The following is a 21961-nucleotide window of genomic DNA, read 5'->3' on the forward strand; positions in this document are numbered from 1 at the left end:
CTACTTACTACTTACTTATGTACACTGTAAATTAAATAGTGACTAATTTTACATTTGATCTCGAAGAAGAGATCATTTTAGAATAGAGCTATTTTATCAAAATTAAAATACTTCATAAAATTATTATGTACTCTCTGAGGATATAAAAATAGATTTTGCTTCTAAATTGGTGTTTGAAATGACATTAATTAAAGTCACTGTATAATAATGACTTAAATATATTTATTTACATTTTTGGTAATAACTTCCCTAATAATAATTTTTGATGAAGCAATTTATAGAAAGCATCACTATCTTATCAAATCATATTTATCATCTTACAAATAAATATAGCTTGAAAGTAAAGACAGATGATAGACATAGGAAAGACAAATGTCTTTAATAAGGAGAGATCAATTTCTGGGTATCTGGAGAAAGATGGACCAATACTTTGTAGGTACATTAGTTCCTATTGTTGTATAAAAATAAACTTATAAGTTAGAAGTACAGGATAAAATTATTCTTATTAGGACAAAATTAAGCTGTTAGCAAGGCTGAATTTCTTCTTGAAGAGATTTTATTTTCTTTGTATTTCCAGCTTTCAGAATGTTTCTGGATTCATTGGCTTGTGACTTCCTTCAATATTCAAAGCCAGTAAAGTTTTTCCATGGTGCCACTTTTCCTGTTTCTACTTTACAGTTTTCTCTTCCAAATTTAATGAAAACTTATGATTTGTGTGAGATTATAAGGATCATCAATTATTGTGTCCCTGTTTTAACTTCCTCTGGTTGGCAATCCTCAATTTTTTTTTTTTTGTCACTCTCTATAATTCCCTCTGCCATCGGAGAAAAGATCTAGGGACATTATTTTTTCTTCCACAGTGATAAGTACATAGTAGTAAATACAACCCAAGATGGTTTCAAGATGATTAAAGTACAATGTGATTATGATTGAGATTTAATGCTTGTTCAGATTTTACCTCGATACTTATTTAAGAAGGTCTAATCATTTTAGAAAGCTCTGATTATGCTTGAAGACTTTGGAGGAGGGAAGATAACATGGAACTAATACAGGCAGTCTAAATTGCTCAGTGAGGGCAACAAAACAAAGGATGACAGGCTTTGTTGTGGGCAGCACGCTAATCTGTTTCTCATTGGCTACATGTCGATAGGATTAAGGCATGAATTAGGGGAATCTGGAACATGTTGTGAATTTTGGAGTGAAAATATGTTTAGTTGCTTATGTAAAAATCGCACTAAATATAGGATTCAGGAATAAAATACATGGAATTTAAAAATAAATTTAATTTATAAAATCAGTGGATCACCAATTTTTCAGCAAAACAAGAAGAGCATGTTGGTGAACCATATGAACTACGTTGTTTTTTTTCTATCCTACTAGAATCACATGTCCTTGTTTGTGGCAGTAATGCTTTGAAGTGTGATTTTTTTTCATAACACTATGACATGGAATTCTTCTGCTCCTGCTCCTAGAAGGAGCTTTACCTGATTTAAACATAGCAAAAACTCAATGAATATAAAGTTTATTTATGTACTATCCTTGACTGTGATTTTAGTTTGGTAAATTCCCTCAAGAAGGTGGATTTGGCAGATGTGACTGGACTTTTTACAGCCTCAGATCTCAAAGGAAATACTGGATTATTCATACAATCTGCCAGTGATTTCTTTAAAAGCTCAGTAGGTTTGTCTGGTTTATGTATATAACATAGAGCTGCTTTCAATTATAACTTTTTCATGAATTAAGTTTTATGTTTGAGATTAGTGCTATGACTATTTGTTTGTATATATCTTTCCTTTTATTTGAACTATAGTGGAAACTTTTATTCACTTTCTTTTTTTGTTTTTGTTTTTGGGCGGCACTCTGTGATGCTCAGGGGTTACTCCTGGTTATGCGCTCAGAAATTGCTCCTGGCTTGGGGGACCATATGGACACTGTGAGGAGGGGGTGATCAAACCCTACATTAGTGTGTGCAAGGCAAATACCTTACTGCTTGCGCCAATGCTATGGCCCCTATTCACTTTCTTACAAGGACCTCCTTTGCAAGGATCTTTTTTTCATAAATGAGAATAAATATTATTACAGTTATTACAGTGTTACAAATGACATTAATAAACTATTTTATGTACACAAATGGGATAACCTAATTGAAACAGGTTCTACCAAAATTCACTTATGTACAGGAGGCAAAACAGAAGCAAAATAGACCTATTATCTTAAAGAAATTAAATCAATCATTAATATCCTTCCAGAACAGAAAGCAATAATCCCATATGGATTTTTTTGGAGTAGTCTACTGAATATTTAAAAAAGAAAATGTATTAATACTACAATTTTTTCTACAAAATACTTCCAAACTCATGCTTTGAGACCAACATATTTTTAATATCAAAACTAGATAAAGAAATTACAGAGCAAGTTCCTATAGATAAATATCTTTCAAACATATATTTCTCAGCTCTATAATCAAGGGTTGCCTCTGTGGAAGTCAGGGGTACTGTGTGATGCAGGGGATAGAATTTGGGCCTCCATCATGCACACTAGTTTTTTTTTTTTAGTTGTAGTTGGTATTTAACAAACAATTATGTACCAACCAAGGGAGTTTTATCTCTAGAGTGTAAGGTACCAACCAAGGGAGTTTTATCTCTAGAATGTAAGGTTTATTTGATTAATGTATCTATCAAATCAACAGGCTAAATTATACAATCAAATCATCTGATTGTATAATTTTTCTTTCAGTGATATTACTGATCGAGTTGCTCTAAATGGCACTCATTGTCAACCACCTATTTATTTATTTATATTTAGCAAAGAATCTTGTAATTTATTAAATAATTTTTGACTGAAGTGATTGTTTACATAAAACATAGAATATGTAGAAGGAACTTCAAATCATACTTTTTCTGGTGGCATATAACAAAATTATTGTGCAATTAGTAATAAAAAAGCATGGACGAATGACCAATATTTTATTTAAAACTTAGGCAACAAGGCAGATATTTTGTGCTTTTTCGCAAATGAACAAAATGCTGTGGTATGTTAATCTATGTTAATCAAAAGGATATTTTATGCCCCTGACAGTCCTCTTAAAGTAAAGCCCTGAGATCAGATCCCAATCCCTAATTTCCATTTTTCTTTCAATGGAAAGGACATCGGAGCTTATAAAATACTTCGTTTTTTGTTTTTGTTTGTTTTTGGTTTTTGGGTCACACCCTGCAGCGCTCAGGGGCTACTACTGGCTCTATGCTCAGAAATCACATCTGGAAGGCTCGGGGATCATATGGGACGCTGGGATACAAACCACATGCAAGGCAAACGCCCTACCTCCATGCTATCTCTCCGGCCCCAAAGTACTTCTTGATGACTTTTTCGAAGGCCTGGAATCTTGACGTGTCCGTGACTTGCTTATGCACCATCAATATACTGTATTTGAAAGTGCAATACCCATTGTTACATTGACTTATGGAATCATGCCCTTGAGAACAAACCGGAGAGAAAAAGGAACACCAGGCAATCACAAAAATGAAATAGAATTGTCATCTGGCACTTCTTCAGAGTTTCAGGGAAACTATTATAGATGACAAAGGGCCAGAGAGTGCTCGGGCAAAGGTTTACCCAATTATTTTCTCTTATCAATTACTTTTTTTATCAGTCATAATGGTACTTATATATTTATATATAAATATATATTTATATTTATGATAATATTATAATGTCAACCATGATAAATAAAAATAGGTCCATGTGGGGACAGATGATCACACACACGCAAGGACAAGATGGTTCAGAATATATACAATATGGAGCTGGAAGTCCAACCCAAAGCTACCAATCCCCAATCCTATGGTTTTAATTAGTGTTCCTCATATACACCATCTTTTAAAACCTAGACTCATAAACAACAACACTTAATGACCTACCAGGTGCTGGTAACATCCTGATTTGTAATTTGCCCAAGGAATCTGACAGAACTGTCTGAAGGAGACTGGCATTATCACTATGGAGTCATACTGCTAATTAACCTTCAGCGATTATATACCACATGTGAAATAACACTGCTCACATGAACAGAAGAAAGGAAGTCAATAAAATGTGCACTCTTATCAATTGCTATTTTTTTCTTTTTCAGGAAGGGGGTCACACCCTGTAGCCCTCAGGGATCACTCCTGACTCTGTGCTCAGAAATAGCTCCTGGCAGGCTCAGGATATATATGGGATGCCAGGATTCGAACCACCATCCATCCTGGATCTGCTGCATGCAAGGCAAATATCCTACCGCTGTGCTATCTCTCCAGCTCCAATTACTATATTTTTCGAGTGATAGAAATTTCTCATTACTCCCTATCTCCACACATTTTACATTGTAATTTTCTATCTATTCCTATCAAGAGATGAGTGGACCCCGTGTTTATATATATATCTGTGTGTGTTTGTACATAATATATCTTTATATAATATGCATTATTATATTACATGGCATATATGTGATATGGTATTATTTTGTTTGTTACAATAACTTGCAGATAAGGTTTAAATTTTTAATTTAAGATATTTTTATGGGGGCCAGAAAGATAGCATGGAGGTAAAGCGTTTGCCTTTCATGCAGAAGGACAGTGGTTCGAATCTCGGCATCCCATATAGCCCCCGAGCCTGCCAGGAGCTATTTCTGAGCTTAGAGCCAGGAGGAACCCCTGAGCTCTGCTGCGTGTGACCCCCCGCAAAAAAAGATATTTTTTATGGCACCAAGTATATTTTTAAGGGTAATTCTAAGATCATTCAAATTCCCTTTTATCTTTAGTCTTATAACTCTTTTTTAACTAACAATTTTAATATATAATTTACATTGTGTTAAATCTAACCATTCAAAGTTTATAATTGTCATTTGTAATATATTCACAGAACTATGCAACTATCATTGTTGTACACTTTAGAAAGCTTTTATTAGCCCTAATACTGATATTGTAACAATTAGTAATTATTTCCTATAGTTCTTCAATCCTTAAACTCTAGGAAATCACAAACATACTTATTCTATTTATTGATTTTTATATTATGGATATTTCATATAAAAGGAATCATGCAGTGTGATTTTTTTTAAAAAAGTCTAGCTTTTCTAACTTGGCATACACTTTCTGAGGTTAATATATATTTTAATATATCTTATACTTCATTATCTTTTGTTGCCAAATAATATTCCATTATATGACTATATTGCATTTTATTTATCCAGTATTCAACAATTGACAAGCAAGTGTTTCTATTAAGCAGCTACGATGAACATTTATGCCAAGTCCTCATGAGGACATATTTTTTGTGAACCTATTTTCTTTAGTTTATGCTTAAAAGAGATTTGATGCTTATATGATTATTCTATGCATAAGATTTTGTTGTTTACTCTGGGGGATCATATCCATTGGTGCTCAGGGATTACTACTAGTTATGCACTCCAGGATCTCTCTTGACAAAGTTCAGGGAAGTCTATAGGGCTCAGGGGACTGAACCCAGGTCAGCTGCATGCAAAGCAATGCCTTACCCATTTTCCTGTACCCCACTATGTTTAACTCTTTGAGAATATCAATTTTCTCCAAAGTGCCATAACATTATACCTCCTCGTGCAGCATTGTACGAGGATTCTCTTTTCTCCACATTATTTTCCATATGTTACATAGATTTTTATTGTAACTCTTACTTATTTTATTTGAATTTTAATGATACTAGTACATTTGATTTTTGCTGAATATTTGAATATCTATTTTGGAAAGAGGCCTTGTAATTTATTTTGATGAATAGATGATTTTGCCTTTTCCAAGGCAACATGTCAAACAGCATTATATAATTTCACAGTTCTTGCATAGAGCTCTGTTTGCTACCATGAGAAAAGAACTGGGCTAAGCTGCTATGGGAGAAAGGAAGATGGGGGCTGAAATGAATCAATTTATTTTCCCAACTGAAATGTAAAACTCATGAACTCATCTTAACTAAGAGCACTAGAGCTTTCTTGTAATTGGTGCATTAGTTGACTCGCAAATGAAGTACTTCTCAATTTTCTTGGCTCGAGCTCATCACTAAAGTTAAAATTTAAACTTGCTACTATGATATTTTATTCCATTACATTTAGTAGTAAATTTCGCAGCAAAAGCTAAAGTATATACTCTCAGGTATTTTATGAGCATAACATATTATCTTTTCATCTTTTCTGATTAAAACTTTAAAATATCAGGATATTAAACATCTCATATTCACTGCACATCTATTCCCTCATTTTTGGTAAGTTTGTTTTATACTGATTTGCTTTTACCAAAGCCCTGCCTTAACATCTGTCTGCCCTATATAGCAAAAAAAAAAAAAAAAAAACCAGAAAAGCATATTAGTTTTTACTAGAAAAACTGAAAAGTAAAATAGTGTCAGTGTTTGCTTTGAAGCACCTGCCATTGAGATGGAGCAGGAACAAATTAGGCATTGACAGACGACTTATTTCTCTGGGGAAATACTTCTGTGTATTTGGTGTGCTGTTGCTTCTTTTACTATATGCTAGTGTTATTGGCTTTTGGAGTTATTTCATATAGTTTGTTAGATTATTTTTGGGATCTGGGAACTCTATTTTTCCCTTCATATAGATCAGTGGTAATACATTTTATTTCATCTTTCTGCCTTTTGAACTCACAAAGATTTTTAGAATCCTTTGCCTTCAGGTAGCAGGGGAAACCTGCATTACTTAAACATAAGCTTGGTGGCTATAAAAAAAGAGCTAACAATAGCTCTGTATCTTTTTTTTAATTTTTATTTTGATCATAATGGCTTACATATCTTTCACAGTAGTATTTTAGGTACATATTAACATTGAATCAGGGGAATACCCATCACCAAATTTGCCCTCCCCCCACCCTCGTTCACTTTCTGCAACCCATATCCCCCACCATCACCCCCTAGGCTGCTAGAGTAGGTGGTCCCCCTATGTCTAGCTTACTATAAGTGATCATATATCTGTTTGCTCTTGTACCCTCCCTTGTTTCTCCCTCTATTTGAGAAGCTGAGCTAGATAAATCAAGTTACGTGGTTTTGTTTGAGGGAAAGAAAAGCAATAGAATGGAATAAAAAAAATAAGAAAAAATATGCTGAAAATGGGCAGAATCCTTCTAGAGCAGGGGTCTCAAACTCAATTTACCTGGGGGCCGCAGGAGGCAAAGTCAGGGTGAGGCAGGGCCGCATAAGGGATTTCACAAAAAAAAAAAAAGTCCTCAAACGTCATTTTAACAGTTTTAATTATTTCTTCTGAACATGAATAGAACATTGAATAAAGATCATGAACAGTTCTTCTGAACATGGCATCTTTTGCCTATTCCTTGCTGCCAGAGACTTGACAGCGCTTCTTCTCACAAATCTGAACCACATTTGGCTTTAGAGAGGAAGCAGTTGAGACCCTCAGTATGGCTTGAAGAAGATCATCATTAGGTCTAGACCTGTACTTTGACTTATTGAAGTTCAATGTGGAGAATAACTTTTCACACAAATATGTGCTCCCCAAAAGGCACATGGTGCGCTTGAACATTTGGGAAAGCTCAGGGAAGATGGGGGAAATTCTCTCAAAAATTGCCCATGCAGGGCCAGTGAGGTGGCGCTAGAGGTAAGGTGTCTAACTTGCAAGCACTAGCCAAGGAAGGACCACGATTTGATTCCCCCGGCTTCCCATATGGTTCCCCAAGCCAGGAGCGATTTCTGAGCGCTTAGCTAGGAGTAACCCCTGAGCATCAAATGGGTGTAACCAAAAAAAAAATTGCCCATGCATGTCTGCTTTGCCACTAATCTCCCTGAAGTTGGCTTTAAGATCAGAGTTGCATTGCAGGTCAATGAGCTCCATTTGAAGCACAGGATGGGGCATCTTGCACATCAATGGAAAAGGGGGTCCACAAAAATTTAGAAAGTGGCTCTGTGCTTTTTGAAGTCTACAAATCTGTGATCAAATTCCTTCTCTAGCTTAAAAATAGCATCAACATATTTCTCACCACTGAATGGTATGCCTGCATCCACAAGTTCCTTGCATGCTGGTAAATGGCAAAGGTTTGACTGAGAGAGCTGGGATTTCCATAACACAAGTTTTGTGGAGAATGCTCTCACGTTGTCATAGGCAGCACTGATAAGCTGCCCCAGGCCTTGGTAGCATTTTGTTTAGTACATTCAGCTTATGTGTGATGTCAACAAGAAAAGCTAAGTCCATGAGCCATTTGTGATCACTCATCTCAGAAACAGCATTCCCATCCTTCTCCATGAAGGCTTTCACTTCTCTCCACTCAAAAAATCTTTCCAGGACATTTCCCCTGCTGAGCCAACGTACCTTGGTGAAATAGAGTCCATATTCTGACTCCATTTCCTCTAAAAAAGCACAGAACCTCCTGTGCTTTAAGCCCTTGGATCTGATTTGGTTGATGCATTTCACAACAACAGACATCACATGGTCACACGGCAGGCATTTACTGCAAAGAGCCTGTTGATGGATAATGCAGTGAATAGCAATAGCCTTCTCTACACCCTCCTCTTCAAGTTTTTTTCGAACAAGTGCCACCAGTCCATTTTCCTCTCTGTTATCGATGGCGCTCCATCGGTTATTATTCCAACAAACCTCTTCCATGGCAAACCTGCATTCTCAACGGCATCACACAGATACCGAAATATCTCATTAGTGGTGGTCTGGCCATGCATTAGAATTATTGTGAGCAGATCCTCTGTCAATTCAAAATTGCAATCAACACCACACACATAAATTGTGAGCTGCACAGTCTGTTTTATCTGTGCCCTCATCAAGAGCAACTGAGTATGCATCAAAACATTTTGCTTTCTCACACAGTTGATGATAAATATCACTTGACATGTCAGAAATGTGCTCTGCCACAGTGTTGGCAGAAAGGCTGATTTTGCTAAACTGACCTTTCTTTTCTGGACAGATAATACTTGTAGCCTGTAACATGCATTTTTCAACAAACTCTCCTTCTATGAATGGTTTCCCTGCCTTAGCAATCATCTCACTAACCAGCTTCAACTGATGCAACATTCTCTTTGGTTGCTTTCTTGAAGAAATCTTGTTACCTCATTAGACATGCTTTAAGACTGGCAACCCACTTGGCTCTCTCATTTCCTTAACATTTTGCACATTCCTCAGCATGTTTAGTTGAATAATGGTGTTTCAAGTTGTATTTCTTGTGCACTGCAACTTTCTCTGAGCAAATAAGACATGTGGGGATGCCCCTGTGTTCAACTAAGAAATACTGTGTCTCCCACTTTTCCTGAAATTGTCTGTGCTCGTCATCAATCTTTCTCTTCACTGCAGGCTTTGATGAAGTTATGATGAAGATATGACAAAATCTAATTCTGTAATAAACTTCTATCCCTTCTCTCCCTTAGGCCTCTGATAATGCAAGGGATAGCGGGCAGGAGCAGCGGAAATAATGTCTGTGCTAGGCGCAAAGTATTGGTGATTATTCGTTACCGAATATTCGCAATAAAAATTGCATTAGTAAGAAAAAAATTGCAAAAAATTGCATTAAACATTTGCATACCCCAAATGGAACTGCTCAGGGTATGCAAATGTTTAATGCATTTTTTCTTATTAATGCGATTTTTATTGCGATTATTCGATAAGTAAATAATCACAATTACCGTGATATTTGAAGGCCAGCCGTGGGCACAAAATGTTGTATGGAGGGCCGCAAACGGCCTGCAGGCCACAAGTTTGAGACCCCTGTTCTAGAGTCTATCAGCCTCAGTTTGAGAGAGGACATGAAAAAGGTAATTGAAACACCACAACAATACAGAAAGAAATATCAAATTAAATATCCAGTGAGCACTACAGCATAAAGACAAGCACCACACAATAGTCTCGGTTCTGAAATCAAATCATGCCTGAGTGCAAAAAGAAGGAGAAAGATAAGATAAAATAAAATAAAATAAAACAAACAAATAAAATAAAATAAAATAAAAATGGAGACATCAACTTCAACTTCTACACCAAAATAAGGACGTTAAAAAAATCAATCAGGGCCCGGAGAGATAGCACAATGGCCTTTGCCTTGCAAGCAGCCGATCCAGGACCAAAGGTGGTTGGTTTGAATCCCGGTGTCCCATATGGTCCTTCGTGCCTGCCAGGAGCTATTTCTGAGCAGACAGCCAGGAGTGACCTTTGAGCACTGCCGGGTGTAGCCCAAAAACCAAAAAAAAAAAAAAAAAAATCAATCAAACAATCAATATATATGTGGAAAAATGATTATTTTGTGCTTTTTTTTCTTTTTCCCCCTGCATAGGCACAGTAACTATTGGGGATATTATAAAGGAAATTCCCTTGGCCTAGGAGATACAGGGTTTCTCCACCCCTGAAGTATACTGTCATGGGATTAACTATAGACTCCTTGCATGATCATTTACTCTCCCCTCGATGAATAGCTCTGTATCTTAAAGAACATAAGTGATATTTTTTCTCATTGTACAGTCTTAGATGAGTTTTTGACCTCTAGCATATCAACTCCAGATTGGCATACAAAGCTACTCTAGGAAATTCCTGAAACTCAGTTTCCTTCATCTTTGTTTTTAGATGATTCCTAAGGCATTGAGAAACTGTTTAGGCCTTTCCTTCTTCCATTTTTGAATTAAAAAAATAGAATATACACTGGAACTAAATGCAAGATGTAATAAACCAATCTTTGTGCTGACATTTCTTTTGTAGAGATCAGTAACTAAGCCATTCCCATTACAAGAGGCACTGGGAAATAAATTCCTGAGAAGGCTGCTACCTCAGCGATCTTCTGTAATTATGCAGAAATTAAGAAATAGATTTCTCAAATTAGCATAATGCTCCACATTTACAAATATCAAAACTTCAGTTTTCTTTTTTTTTTTTTTTTGGTTTTTGGGCCACACCTGGTGATGCTCAGGGGTTACTCCTGGCTATGCGCTCAGAAGTCGCTCCTGGCTTGGGGGACCATATGGGACACCGGGGGATTGAACCTCGGTCCATCCAAGGCTAGCGCAGGCAAGGCAGGCACCTTACCTCTAGCGCCACTGCCCGGCCCCAAAACTTCAGTTTTCTTATAAGAAAAGACATTAAAGACATTATTACTCATCACATATGTGATTTTAAACTTATTCATATAACTAAACAGCTAAATTCTATTATTACCTATGTGACTTTAGGTACAAAATATATATATATTTTAGTATCTATGTTAATATAGTCTCATAACATTTACCTTCTACCATTTATCTAATTTCAAAGAGCCTCTACTTTTTACCATATATGTAACTTGAATTTATAATCCTAGTCTAGAAAAATTTTTTACCTTCCATACTTTGGTATTCTCTACACTTTGCAGTCATGGCTACATAAACTAATTTCATATGAAATATTCATATTTCATGTCATATATTATGTTATACAAAAATTAATGTAGCTTTTTAGAACAATGACTAATATTTAGTGTTAAATATATGCTCTTGCTACTAATACCTTTTAAAATATATATTATAATTTAAGTAATAGGGTTACAATAATGTTCTATTTTCTGGTACTGATATACCAAGTTACTAAATATACTTGTCAAGAAGTAACTAGTGAATTCTTGCCTCCCCAACTCTATGTAACTCTCTGTCCAATTTTCTTTTTGCCCCACCCTTCCCCCATTTGTTGATTGACAGTTATATTTTTGGCACACTGTTAACTTACTTAGCACCCATTATAGAATCAAGACCTTCCAGTTATGCTTCAGGAAATTAATTCCCAGCAATCTATCTACTTTTAGCTCCTCTTCCCATCTCTTTCCAAACCAGGCACTGTCAGGTCTCTATTCTAACATTCTAGGATTTTTTAGTGGTTGATGTAGTCTATACTGTTGATTTTTTTTCTCTATATACCACAATTAAATGATATCCTATATTTTTCCTTCTGTCTCTCTTATTTTGCTCAAGATGATATGTAATTCCACCTGATTTTCCATTAACTACCAATTCTTTTTACTCACTTACTGGTGAGTCATATTTGTATGGTATCCCATTCTCTCTCTCTCTCTCTCTCTCTCTATATATATATATATATATATATATATATATTGCAACTTCTTTATCCTTCACCTGTTGTTGGACACTGCTTTGCTTTCATATTCTGTTCATTGTGCTGAACTACAATGAATGTAAGCAATGAATGTGATGAATGTATATTTTTAATTAATGTTTTTGAGGTTTGAAAATAGATACCTAAAATAGGATGTATGGGTTAAATAAATGCTTCATTAGTACGTTGTTGAGAAATATCCATGGTGTTTATCCTAGCAGCTGGGCCAGATGACATTCCTAGAAGCAAATAGTTTCCTTGTTCATCACAAATGCCAGCATTTATTATTTACAGGTTTTTTGATAAATGACATTCTCGCAGTTGTGACATGATACCTCATTCTCATTTTGATTTGTGTTTGATATGAATTTTTTAAATGTTTATTCTTCTTCCTGGAAGTGTCTATTCATATATTTGCCTCATTTTATGGAGCTATTGCTTATGGAGTTATTGTTTATGTTTCATAGCATTGTGTACACTATAGATATAGGATATTAGTTCATTATATAAAATAAATTTGTGAATATCCTATGGTTTTGTGTCTTTATTTTAGCCAAAGATTCTTTTGATATATTAAAACCTCTTAATTTCATATAATCCAACATGCTACTGTTATTTCATTGTTTGTCAATAAAATCCAGTCACTGATGACCCCTTTCATGCTTAGATCCTTGAGTTCTGCCTGTCTGTTTTTGTTTGTTTTAGACCACACCCATTGACGCTCAGGGGTTACTCCTGACTATGCCCTCAGAAATTGGTCCAGGCTTGGGAGACCATATAAGACAATGGGGATCGAACCACGGTTCATCCTAGGCTAGAGCGCTCAAGGCAGACACCTTACCTCTTGCACCACCACTCCGGCCACTGAGTCTTTATCAATATTTTTATGGTATATGGTTTAATCTCTAGATATTTGATCCACTTTGAATTTATTCATATCTATCGTGAGATATAGAACCAAATGCTTTTTTTTTTTTGGTTTTTGGTTTTTTGGTCATTTCCAGCTGTTTAATTTTCAGGTTTTAAAGTTTTTTCGTGTGTGTCTCTTTATAATTCACATCTAATCTCAGTGCATTGTGATCTGAGAAGGTAGTCTGTACAATTTCTATCCTCTTGATTTTATGGAGGTATGTTTTATGTACCAGCATGTGGTCTACTTTCAGAATGATCCATATGCATTGGAGAAGAATGTGTATCCAGTTTTCTGGGTATGTAGTTCCCTATAACTATGAGTTATACTTTATTTATTTATTTAACCCATACATCCCTATAACTATGAGTTACACTTTCTTTTATTTCTCCTTTTAGAAATAGTTTGTTAGACCTTCTTCTGGTTGACCTATCAAAGAGTGACAGGGCAGTGTTGAGGTCTCCCACTATTACTGTATTGCTATTGATGTTTTTGTTTAGATTTGTCAACAATTTTATTCAATCTTTTTCTGGTCCCTCATTGGGTGTGTATATATTTAGGTTTGATTTCTTCCTGCTGTCCATATCTCTTGATTATTACAAAACGTCCATCTCTGTTCCTTATAACTTTTTTAAGTCTAAAGCTTGTTTCATCTGATATTAATATTGCCTTTCCAGCTTTTTAAGGGAGTGTTTTACTTGGATGATTGTCCTCCAACCTTTGATTTTGAGTCTATGTTTGTTCTGAACTGTTTAGATGTGTTTCTTGTAGGCTGCAGAATATTGGATTCAACTTTTTGATCCATTTTGCCACTTTGTGTCTCTTAACTGTTGCTCTTAGTTTATTGATGTTGAGAGAGAAAATTGCCATGAGATTTAGTGTCAATTTTTATATAGGAATTTGGTGTGTCTTTTGGTGTGTCTTATCTTAAAGTAGACCTTTAAGTTTGTCTTTTAAGGCTGATTTTGAGTTTTCAAAATTTCTGAGCTATTGTTTATCCATGAAGCTATGTATACTTCTTTCAAATCTTAAAGTGCTGGGTGCAGTGTTGTAGGTGAAACATTTGTTTCATTGAGTTTTGTCATTATATCTCACCACTGCCTTCTGGCCTTGAGAGTTTTTTGTGACAGGTCTGTTGAATATCTAAGGATGCTCATTTGAATATAATTTCTCTTCTTGAGCTTGCTGTTTTCAGTATTCTATTCCTATCTGTGGGATTCATCATTATGACTAGGATGTTATTTGGGGTGCTTTTTTCAGATCTCTTTTAGCTGGTACTCTTTGGGTATGCAGGACTTGACTGCATGCACTCTTTGCTCTGGGAGTTTCTCTGAAATGATTCCCTTGACTGTTGATTCTTCCTGTGGATTTCCTTCCTGGATCCTGGGACTCTAATGATTCTTATATTGTGTCTGTTGAATTTGTTAAGGATTTCTATTTTCATCTGTTCATATCCTTTGAGGATATTTTTTCATTGTCTGATCATTTTGTAAGGCTCTTTTCCATTTTTTTTTTCTTTTGGTATGGAGTACATATGGTATGGTACATAACAATATACCTCCTCATCTTCCAGCACACTGATTTGGTTCTCAGCTGCAGTTACTATACTCTGTTAAACAAGCTTTCCAGTCAGGTTTTCATTTTGCTTACCACGTTTTACATTCCTGTTATTTCAGTTTGGAGTTTTTGGATTTTTATTTTCAGATCCTCTTGAGTCTTATTTGTGGTCCCTTCAGTCTATCAATGTTTTCTTTGAGTTCTATGAATATCCTTCATATTTCTTCTCTAAACTCCTTATCTGAGAGATTAAATAGGTGATTGGCACTTTTTGGATCATCAGAGCTGCCATCTTCATTCGCTATGCATGATGTTGGCTTGCATTATTTCCCTATTGTCATGGCTTAGTGTGATGTTCTCTGCATGTTGTACTGAAGTTCATTGAGTAGGAGATGGGCATGGCATCTAAGTGAAGCAGAGTAGCCGGGCTCCTCTGACTGCACCCTTTTTGGGCAATACCAGTTCAACTCCAATCACATAGCTTCCACAGAGACTTTTGGGCAGGGTTGGTCCTAAAAGTTACCTGAATTAACTATGAATGCATTTTCTTCATCCTTTTGTTATGCTAACATCTCAAGAAAATAAGGCAATCCTAATGGTTATTAGATCAACATATTATTAGATTACTTATAGATTATTATTAGATTATTAGATCATTTAGTTAAAAATAGAAGTTCAGATCCCAAAAGATTGTAAGACTCTTTTACTTCCTTGTTTCTTACTTTCTCATTATTATTTCTCAAATTGCCAAATATTACAAAATGGAATTGAATTAATCTTAAAGTAGATTTTATGCTCAAATTACCTGTTCTTTTTCATTAGCAGCAAGATATTTTAAGAGGTTGAAGATACTTATTAACTAAAAGCAGTAAACAAATTACTACGAACATGAGAATAACTATCTTTAACTTGCAGACGTTTAGTAAATCTTTTATATATTCTGGTTCAACTAAAACTAGAGATTTCATTTCTTTTTCCTTCAAATTGGCTTAATGTTACCAAGGATTTCTTTTTAAAATATAATTCTTTAAAATATATTTTCAGCACCAAAAGAGAGCTGAAGCTTGCTGCTGACTCCATAAGCAATGTATGATTTTTAATATACTATCTGTAAATATGCATGTCTTAGTATGTATTTTAAAACCTAATAATAATTAAAATTTGTATAATTTTGTATAATTCAATTTTGTATAGAACGCAGAAGCTCCATTATTGCATCTAAACACACAAATAATTCAGTGACTGAATAATCACAAATGTGACAGTGAAAAGGCAATCTCTTTATCTATTGAAAAAAGATATTAAGTGTATTTTTCCAGGATCAAATAATGAAAAAAATAAAGTAGTCTTACAAAATAACTAAGAAAATAGAGACTCAAAGACTCAGGCTACATTAAGATCAGGCTTTAGAGATTGTCAGGATATACATCCTGAGTCCTCTACCATACGTATAGTAGAGAAGTGAAAAATGTGAATAATAAAACTATTCCAGGGGGGTGCTCCATGGAAAGTTAATGGTATTGTTTCATAAATAAAAATTGCCTGTAAGTTGTTAAAAAGTAAAGGTATAAAATATGCTACATATAATATCATATGCATATAATCTTGGTGATTCTCATGTGAACATAAGTGGTGCCAGTGATTGAACTAATTTGCTGTTTGCAAGGCAAATGTCCTACCCATTGTATTATATCTCAGCTTAAAGTATATTTTTAATTATTATATATTGTTAAGAAAATTATATGAATTAAAATGTGAGAATTTTGGGCTGGAGAGATAGCATGGAGGTAGGGCATTTGCCTTGCATGCAGAAGGACTGTGGTTCGAATTCCAGAATCCCATATGGTCCACTAAGCCTGCCAGGAATGACTTCTGAGAATAGAGGCAGGAGTAACCTTGAGCACTGCAGGATGTGAACGAAAAACCAAAAAAAAAAAAATTAAGACTTCATAGCCTATATGATTTGGAATGGCAATACCTATTTAGCCATCAAAAATCATTTTATACACTACTACTGGTCCTTTACTAGACAAGAACTAGTTGAGCTTCAAGTATAAGTTCTGGTTTGTTTGGATTTTGTTGAAGTTGCAGTAACACTAAAATGTATTTAAAATTTTATTTTAAAAAACTCTAACTTTTATTCAAGGTTAAAGCTCTTACACAAAATTGAAAAAAAATTTTTCGATATAGTAAAAGTGAAAAAAAAACCTGCCTTGCTGAAGGCATGCCAGCTGCACCCACCACCCACAATCACTGCTTGGCTAATAGCTCCTCTTTGCCCTTAGCTATGGCAGTTGCAGAGCCCCAAACTGACCCAAACTCCAGGTAGGTTCAATGTCCAAGTATGCTGGCATTTGTGCAGAGATCACCAGAACTTTTTTTTAGTGAATGTGGCATCCTCCCCCTCCTACTCCCATTCCCTTCTCATACTTATCAAAGGTCTGGTTGCTGAAAACAAACCCCGTAAAGCCAAAGTATTAGGCTTGGAGTCTTAAATTCCTGGGCCAAGATGCTGCATATTATGCTGTGCTACATGACCAGATTTTTAAAAATACTATCATCCCAGTAGGAACACACTAATATAGACATCTTACTTTTGAAGTCACCCAATGTTCAAACACAAAAGAAGTAACAGGAATATCAAGTAGCAACAAGAGCTTAGTAAACTTTCTGACAATTTAATATATCATAGAAAATACTATAATTTACACATTTTTTGTTTCTGTACTCTTTACTTCCCTTCTTTTCATTTTTAAAATAATTTTGTTTCCATTAAATGGACAGAAAAGTATTATGATCAACTATGTAATATATAAGTTAAAATTTTTTAGTTCAAACTTATAGCTCTTAGACAAAATTGAATTATTTTTCAGAATATAATGAAAGTTTCACTGTACATGGAATTATATAACAGTATTAGGCATAAACTTATAAAAATAAATTACCATCACTCTTTAAAAATGTTTTATGGGAATAAAAGAGAAAGTATTACATGCTTTATGGGAATTTAGGAGAAAGTATTACATGCTTATTTCTTATTTTAGTACTGGTACATTTACTGGACACTAATACACTATTAGTATTAAACAGCTCGACCAACATTTCAGTTTCCATAAATTTAGCAGTTTTCAGGGCCGGGAAGGTGGCGCTAGAGGTAAGGTGTCTGCCTTGCAAGTGTTAGCGTAGAATGGACCGCGGTTCGATCCCCCATCGTCCCATATGGTCCCCCAAAGCCAGGAGAGATTTCTGAGGAGTAACCAGGAGTAACCCCTGAGCATCAAACGGGTTTGGCCCCAAAACAAGACAAAACAAAACAAAAATTTAGCAGTTTTCAATTACTAACAAGATTCACCACTGGGGGTCACTATTTATCTGTATTTTGAAGAGCAGTTTCTTTTAAAAAGTGATGTAAGTGGAAAACTTAAAAGAGTATGGAATTCACAGTTTAAAGAAATATTGCTGCAGGAAAAGTCTAAATTTAGACAGAAGTTCCCAGAGTTTAAAAATACCATCTTTGGTAAATTTAATGTTTCCACAGAGCAAATGACTTTTTTGGAGAGTTTTGTTCAGAGATAACTAAATAGTCATATTTAAAATAATCTATGCTTATATTTTAAGAGAGATAAAAAAATACATTGCTGTTTTGAGGCAGTTATGGACTGGATGCTTTCCAGGCCCCAATGAATGATGGAGAATACACAGAGCAGGGAATTGGATGAAACAGAATAGTTAGGATTCACTCTGGTTTGATTACTCCCTGGCTAAGGCCAGGATTCAATCTCTTTCTCTAACTTCTTCCCTTGTAAAATGAAGGCTACAGTATTCTCTTTCAATCCTGTTTTTCTAAGAGTACATGCCAGTGCCTATCAAATTAAAAAATTTCCAGATAAAGAAAATGTAGATATTATTCTTTCATATGAATGATAGACAAATACTCAGGCAATAGCAACAGAAGTTGTATTGAATATTTTATGACAGCAGAAAGAAATGACTATTCCTAGGAGTTCATCTTTTGTGATACATAAAACACTAGGGAAAACTGACAAACTGGGGAATTGTATCTCTCTGTGGATAGACAGACAGACAGACAGACCAACAGACAGACAGACACATAGGTAGGTAGATAGATAATAGGTAGATAGATACAAAGATAGGTAAGTAGGTAAGTAGGTAGATTATCTAAGGTCATATTTCTCTGGCATAAATTATACTTGAATATACTTTAGATCAGTTATGGTATGTGGATTGTTATTTTACCAATGCCCTTTCCCCCCTAATGAGTCAATTGGTAATGACTGATGCAGAAGAGTAAAAACTCAGGGCCCACAGGCTAAAGAATTCTTTTTTAGTTTATAAGAATCTTGATCCAAAAATTACCTCTGAGATAATTTCATACACTTTTGGACTGTATCGTTTTCCATCATAAATTATAAACTAAGTATCCCTAAACTCAAATATGTACCTCAGAGATGTCAAGGATAAAAAAAAAAAACTAGGCACATGTGTTGGTTGGGTATGTATGGTGCCCAAGCACTGGCTACATTTTCTCTTTTGAGATGTGGACTTTCCTGTTGGGTTGTGTACTGGGACTCTCTCCAACATTGTGCTCTCTCTTGAGTGAATTATTTTCTGTCTTATCCTCTTCCTCTTCTTCCTCATTATCTTCAAGTAAACTCTGTTAGTTTTTACTTAAAAATACAATATTTGTCACACATTCTCTTTCAGATTTATAACAAACCTGTGAAATGAATAAAAAAATAGTAGAGTTATGAGTTCCCTTTCAGAGTTTAGGAAGTCAAGTTTCAGAAAAAAATGATTGATTTGGATGATTTTTAAGCCAAACAGTAAGCTAACCATGACTAGAACTATACAATAAGTCTCTAGGTTTTGTTATTTTTATTTCCTAACACTCAGGTTCTACTTTATTCTTAAAGGTCAGTCACAGACATCTGATTTTGGCATGTTTTCTTGTGTTTGAGAATCTTGACTAATAGACTGTCTTAATATGCCATCTGTTACAGGTAGAAGATGATTTTAAAAAGTGAGGTCATTAGAATAGGCTCTAGCCCAAATTGGCAGTTGTTTTTTACAGAGAGATACCAGATCCACATAAAGACACCATGTGTGGCCAATGACAGGAAAAAGATCTCATAAGGACACGGTGATAAAAAGTGATCCTCTGCAAGCCAAGGAGAGAAGTCTATAAAGAAACCAAACTTGCCATATTGAGCTTATATTTATAATATCCAGAAACCATATATATTATGTGCTGTGCTCTATGAAACCAAGATATATCTAGGAATTTTGTTATTGAAGCCATAGCTGTCAAACACAACATCCATCCATCAATACATCCATCATCCATTTATCTATAAATAAAATAGTTACTACTAATGTGACCCCTGCACTGTATTTCAATATATATATGTATTCAAAATATTCAAAAATATGAAAGCTATAGTTGTGCTCATATTGGCAATTTAAGTATAAAAGGCAAATTTCTAAGGCTTTAAGTAATGCTGAGCTTTATCTGGTTTGCTCAGAGAATGGGGAAGAGGAAGAGTGAGGTATTGTTTCAGCCTGAGTTAAAATAGAGCATATGTTCACAAAAAAGACAATGAAAAGTTACCTTGAAAAATAGTAGTAACAAGTCCCTATACCATATTCTTATAGGATATATAAAGTCTAGATAAATTATCTGAACAAACATCAGTAATTTCTGAGATTATTTTTGGGATGCTCTTCACTTTGCTTAAGGGCCACTGGAATAGTGCATGGGCACTTGGGGAGCCATGTGAAACTGGGGTCAGCACCAGGGCTTATCATATGCAAGGCACATGCCCATCATTTGAGGTAAATCTCTGGCCCTTCTAAAATTGCTTTCATGTCACATACGTATTTAGACTTTAAAAACATGGGGCCGGGAAGGTGGCACTAGAGGTAAGGTGTCTGCCTTGCAAGCGCTAGCATAGGACGGACTGTGGTTCGATTCCCCGGCGTCCCATATGGTTCCCCCAAGCCAGGAGCAATTTCTGAGCATATAGCTAGGAGTAACTCCTGAGCGTCAAACAGGTGTGGCCCAAAAAAACAAAAAAGAAAAAAAAAACAATTAATCTCTGAGTTTTTTCTTCTTTACTCTGTCAACAAACCTAATAAACTTCTGAAATCAATTATTTGCTTGAGCTATCTACAATCTCCTTTTTTATCAAAATTTCTATGAAAGTCATGATTAAGCATACATGTCACCTTAGTTTTAATATTAATTTTTGCCATTATCTTGTGAAAGTTTGTGATTCTATGTGAAACATAATATTTTTTCTATTTAGTAGAACTGAGCATGCTATTGTACTATATCTGACATTTTCTCTAAGAAATAATGTAAGATGATATACATGTGCATACATAGTGATTCAGAACGAGGATACAGGCTTTCTACCATATGTACCATACAATTATATGTAGTTATCAACAAGCAATTTTTTTTGGATTTGAGTAAGTCAGGATCCCAATATGACCTTAGAAGATTAAAAACTCCTCACAGCCATTAGTGGCCAATAGAGTCTGCAGTTGAATATATAACTTGAAGGGTGGAGCCTTTAGTAGTGAGCCTAGTGGGACCCTCAGGGTTAAAATACTCAGTGTTGGGGCCGGAAAGGTGGCGCTAGAGGTTAGGTGTCTGCCTTGCAAGCGCTAGCATAGGACAGACCGCGGTTCGATCCCTGGCTTCCCATATGGTCCCCCAAGCCAGGAGCGACTTCTGAGTGCATAGCCAGGAATAACCCCTGGGCATCAAATGGGTGTGGCCCAAAAACAAACAAACAAAAGTACTCAGTGTTGAGATCATGCGATGCTGGGTATCAAACCAGGGTCAGTGGCATATAAGGCAAGCCCTATACTATCTCTAGTCTCTCAACATTTTTTACAACTTGTGTTTGTCTAGCTTTTCTTAGAAATATATAGATAAATGGAATTTCATCAGTATGACTCACTGCTAAACTCAGAGAAGATATTGTTTCCTTGGAAATTTCATTATCTAGGCATATTCATAGATAATGAAGGTTTATACAGAAGATAATCTCAAGAAACTTGTAGTTCTAGAGCTGAAAATCTCAAAATAGTATTGTATGTTTAGCTTTTTGTATTTATTTATTTATTCATTTATTTATTTTTGTTTTTTGGGTCACACCCTGTGGCACTCAGGGGTTACTCTTGGTGCTGCACTCAGAAATCGCCCCTGGCAGGCTCAGGGGACCAAATGAAATGCCGGGAATCAAATCACTGTCTCCTCGGTTTGCCACATGCAAGGCAAACGCTCTCCCTACCGCTGTGCTATCTCTCTGACGCCTGTTTAGCTTTTCTGATGTTTGTTTTGAGGCCTGTTAGTATTCAGAGACTATTCATGGCTC

The 21961-nt window shown here is 35.3% G+C and overlaps 1 non-coding gene across 1 annotated transcript; it reads right to left on the bottom strand.

The window, feature by feature from the left end:
* Positions 1 to 3966: 3966 nt before the first annotated feature.
* On the bottom strand, positions 3967 to 4095 carry LOC126033264 (small nucleolar RNA SNORA19). Its single transcript, XR_007504374.1, has one exon. It is a non-coding gene; the product is annotated as a small nucleolar RNA SNORA19 (small nucleolar RNA).
* Between the last annotated feature and the right edge of the window lie 17866 nt (positions 4096 to 21961).

Source organism: Suncus etruscus, chromosome 16 (assembly GCF_024139225.1).
Source record: "Suncus etruscus isolate mSunEtr1 chromosome 16, mSunEtr1.pri.cur, whole genome shotgun sequence".
In the NCBI taxonomy this organism is placed as follows: domain Eukaryota; kingdom Metazoa; phylum Chordata; class Mammalia; order Eulipotyphla; family Soricidae; genus Suncus; species Suncus etruscus.